Below are 5000 nucleotides of genomic sequence, written 5' to 3'. Positions count from 1 at the left end.
CCTCCAAAAATTTCAAACTCTCCCGTGTATCTCTCCGAGATCTTTTTAGAAGAAAAAGAATCTCGGATGTCACATCGACTTTCAGGTTTGTAAGCACGTATGCTCGAGCGCTCTCCATCGTGTAAGCACGGACATAACGCACGAAGTCCGAAGACCGCGTACGTTAACATGCTGGACATATCGAGAAAGCGCGAACCATGCTAGGCGTACCCATGTCGAGGCCCTCGCGTTAAAGATCATACTCTTCTTTTCGTTCTCTCTTCTTTGCCCAGAAATAATATATATTTCTTATAATATATACCTCTTAGTTTATGTATTTCTCTCTTAGGACACCTCAATTTTATATGTATATATTATATTTCATTCGAACAATTTTTGTTCGTCGCCCCTTTTTGTGTGTAGTATTTCGTTTGGTCTTTGCCATTAAATTTTTGTATACGAAAAATATATTTTCGCTCGGATAGAAAACCCCTTTTGGGTTTCTGAGAGTTGATGTGAGAGTCGTACAAGTATAACGAATATACGTTGTATCCAACCCAACATTCTGGGCTTACCACATAAGGGCCATTCGGTCTGAGACACCGACCCGTGGTCATGCTGTGTAGAGAAAAATTCGCAACGGAACGCGGTACAGAACAGTCGAGGAATGGACCTCGAGGAGCTGAACGACTGCTTCTCGACCGAGATCGTAGAATAGCCGCTCGCCCGCCGCTGCGCCGACCGGTCCGCTCGAACCGACGTGCTCTCTTATAGTAACCAAACGGGCGGCCGCGACGACCGCGGCGCCGGCCGCTCAGCACGGGCGCTTATGGTGGTAAACTGCCGCGCGTACAGACCAACCGGCCGGGCTGCTGGTACTTAGCCGCTGAAACTATGGTCGATTCGAACATATATTAACATACGATTTTTATTCGATAAATCGTTATTGTACATATTAAACGTTAGTTTCCACCGAAAGAAAAATTTTTTAGAATTTTTTTTTTCCAAAAATTGCAAGAGTAAACTTTTTTAATATTCGATTTAAAAATTTTTAAATGCTTAATCCTTACATTAAACTACTGGGAGAACTCAGAAATCATAATGAAAAAAATTACAAAAATTTATTTTTCTCAGAAACTCCGAAAAACAGAGTGGTCGAATCCGTGCAAGCCGGAATTTTTCTAAGTCCCCACGGTCAAGAGTAAACTTTTTTAATAAGCGTTTTAAAATTATTTCAATGTTTAATCCATGCGTAAACATGAAGTTTATTAACGTTTTTAACATTAAAAAAAATTACAAAAATTTATTTTTCAAAAAAAATGGAAAAAACCGATTCGTCGGAGCGAGGTGTCCTGCCCGTGCGGTAATTCCAGCAGGCGAATCGGACTTCCCGAAATTTTTCTAAGTCCCACGGTCGACACCAACTTTTTTAATAAGCGTTTTAAAATTATTTCAATGTTTAATCCATGCGTAAACATGAAGTTTATTAACGTTTTTAACATTAAAAAAAATTACAAAAATTTATTTTTCGGAAAAAAAGGAAAAAACCGATTCGGCGGAGCGAGGTGTCCAGCCCGTGCGGTAATTCCAGCAGGCGAATCGGACTTCCCGAAATTTTTCTAAGTCCCACGGTCGACACCAACTTTTTTAATAAGCGTTTTAAAATTATTTCAATGTTTAATCCATGCGTAAACATGAAGTTTATTAACGTTTTTAACATTAAAAAAAATTACAAAAATTTATTTTTCGGAAAAAATGGAAAAAACCGATTCGTCGGAGCGAGGTGTCCTGCCCGTGCGGTAATTCCAGCAGGCGAATCGGACTTCCCGAAATTTTTCTAAGTCCCACGGTCGACACCAACTTTTTTAATAAGCGTTTTAAAATTATTTCAATGTTTAATCCATGCGTAAACATGAAGTTTATTAACGTTTTTAACATTAAAAAAAATTACAAAAATTTATTTTTCGGAAAAAAAGGAAAAAACCGATTCGGCGGAGCGAGGTGTCCAGCCCGTGCGGTAATTCCAGCAGGCGAATCGGACTTCCCGAAATTTTTCTAAGTCCCACGGTCGACACCAACTTTTTTAATAAGTGTTTTAAAATTATTTCAATGTTTAATCCATGCGTAAACATGAAGTTTATTAACGTTTTTAACATTAAAAAAAATTACAAAAATTTATTTTTCGGAAAAAATGGAAAAAACCGATTCGTCGGAGCGAGGTGTCCTGCCCGTGCGGTAATTCCAGCAGGCGAATCGGACTTCCCGAAATTTTTCTAAGTCCCACGGTCGACACCAACTTTTTTAATAAGCGTTTTAAAATTATTTCAATGTTTAATCCATGCGTAAACATGAAGTTTATTAACGTTTTTAACATTAAAAAAAATTACAAAAATTTATTTTTCGGAAAAAAAGGAAAAAACCGATTCGGCGGAGCGAGGTGTCCAGCCCGTGCGGTAATTCCAGCAGGCGAATCGGACTTCCCGAAATTTTTCTAAGTCCCACGGTCGACACCAACTTTTTTAATAAGTGTTTTAAAATTATTTCAATGTTTAATCCATGCGTAAACATGAAGTTTATTAACGTTTTTAACATTAAAAAAAATTACAAAAATTTATTTTTCGGAAAAAATGGAAAAAACCGATTCGTCGGAGCGAGGTGTCCTGCCCGTGCGGTAATTCCAGCAGGCGAATCGGACTTCCCGAAATTTTTCTAAGTCCCACGGTCGACACCAACTTTTTTAATAAGCGTTTTAAAATTATTTCAATGTTTAATCCATGCGTAAACATGATGTTTATTAACGTTTTCAACGTTAAAAAAAATTACAAAAATTTATTTTTCAAGAAAAATGGAAAATACCGATTCGGCGGAGCGAGGTGTCCAGCCCGTGCGGTAATTCCAGCAGGCGAATCGGACTTCCCGAAATTTTTCTAAGTCCCACGGTCGACACCAACTTTTTTAATAAGTGTTTTAAAATTATTTCAATGTTTAATCCATGCGTAAACATGACGTTTATTAACGTTTTTGACATTAAAAAAAATTACAAAAATTTATTTTTCAAAAAAAATGGAAAAAACCGATTCGTCGGAGCGAGGTGTCCAGCCCGTGCGGTAATTCCAGCAGGCGAATCGGACTTCCCGAAATTTTTCTAAGTCCCACGGTCGACACCAACTTTTTTAATAAGCGTTTTAAAATTATTTCAATGTTTAATCCATGCGTAAACATGATGTTTATTAACGTTTTCAACGTTAAAAAAAATTACAAAAATTTATTTTTCAAAAAAAATGGAAAAAACCGATTCGTCGGAGCGAGGTGTCCTGCCCGTGCGGTAATTCCAGCAGGCGAATCGGACTTCCCGAAATTTTTCTAAGTCCCACGGTCGACACCAACTTTTTTAATAAGTGTTTTAAAATTATTTCAATGTTTAATCCATGCGTAAACATGACGTTTATTAACGTTTTTGACATTAAAAAAAATTACAAAAATTTATTTTTCAAAAAAAATGGAAAAAACCGATTCGTCGGAGCGAGGTGTCCAGCCCGTGCGGTAATGCCAGCAGGCGATCCGGGGTACTCGAAATTTTTCTAAGTCCCGACGGTCAAGAGTAAACTTTTTCATCGCATATTTCAAAATTTTTTCAATGTTTAATCTACGCATAAAAACGCAGTTTATCGCAGTTTTTAACGTTGAGAAAATTGACAAAAATTTTTTTTTCACTGAAAATGGAAAAAATGTATCGGTCGATGCGGGCTATCCAGGCCGTGCGGTAATTCCAGCAGGCGATCCGGGGTACTCGAAATTTTTCTAAGTCCCGACGGTCAAGAGTAAACTTTTTCATCACATATTTCAAAATTTTTTTAATGTTTAATCCACGCATAAAAACGCAGTTTATTAACGTTTTTAACGTTGAGAAAATTGACAAAAATTTTTTTTTCACTGAAAATGGAAAAAATGTATCGGTCGATGCGGGCTGTCCAGGCCGTGCGGTAATTCCAGCAGGCGATCCGAGGTACTCGAAATTTTTCTAAGTCCGAACGGTCAAGAGTAAACTTTTTCATCACATATTTCAAAATTTTTTTAATGTTTAATCCACGCATAAAAACGCAGTTTATTAACGTTTTTAACGTTGAGAAAATTGACAAAAATTTTTTTTTCACTGAAAATGGAAAAAATGTATCGGTCGATGCGAGCTGTCCAGGCCGTGCGGTAATTCCAGCCGGCGATCCGAGGTACTCGAAATTTTTCTAAGTCCGAACGGTCAAGAGTAAACTTTTTCATCACATATTTCAAAATTTTTTCAATGTTTAATCCACTCATAAAAACGCAGTTTATTAACGTTTTTAACGTTGAGAAAATTGACAAAAATTTTTTTTTCACTGAAAATGGAAAAAATGTATCGGTCGATGCGGGCTGTCCAGGCCGTGCGGTAATTCCAGCAGGCGATCCGGGGTACTCGAAATTTTTCTAAGTCCGAACGGTCAAGAATAAACTTTTTTATTACATGTTTTAAAAATTTTTCAATGCTTAATCCGTGCATAAGAGTGCAGTTTATTAACGTTTTTAAGGTTGAAAAAATTGACAAAAATTTTTTTTTCTCTGAAAATGAAAAAAATGTATCGGTCGAAGCGGGCTGTCCAGGCCGCGCGGTAATGCCAGCAGGTCGAACGGGGCGACCCGAAATTTTTCTAAGTCCCTGCGGTCAAGAATAAACTTTTTTATTATGCGTTTTAAAATTTTTTCGGCGCTTAATCCATGGATAAAAAGGCAGCCCGAACACGTTTTTAACGTTGAAAAAATTGACCAAAATTTTTTTTTCACAAAAACTGCGAAAAACAGATCGACCGAATCTACTTTTCTCCGTCTCGCGGTAAGTCCAACCGGCCAAACCGGCTGACTCGAAATTTTTCCAAGTCCCAACGGTCAGGAATAAAATTTTTCAAAATTCGGTTTAAAAATTTTCCAACGCTTAAGTCGTGTACGAATAACGATGAAAAAATGTACAAAAATTTTTTTTATCTCGTTAT

This window comes from Nomia melanderi, unplaced genomic scaffold (assembly GCF_051020985.1).
Source record: "Nomia melanderi isolate GNS246 unplaced genomic scaffold, iyNomMela1 scaffold0411, whole genome shotgun sequence".
Taxonomy (NCBI): domain Eukaryota; kingdom Metazoa; phylum Arthropoda; class Insecta; order Hymenoptera; family Halictidae; genus Nomia; species Nomia melanderi.
This window is presented reverse-complemented; position numbering follows the sequence as displayed.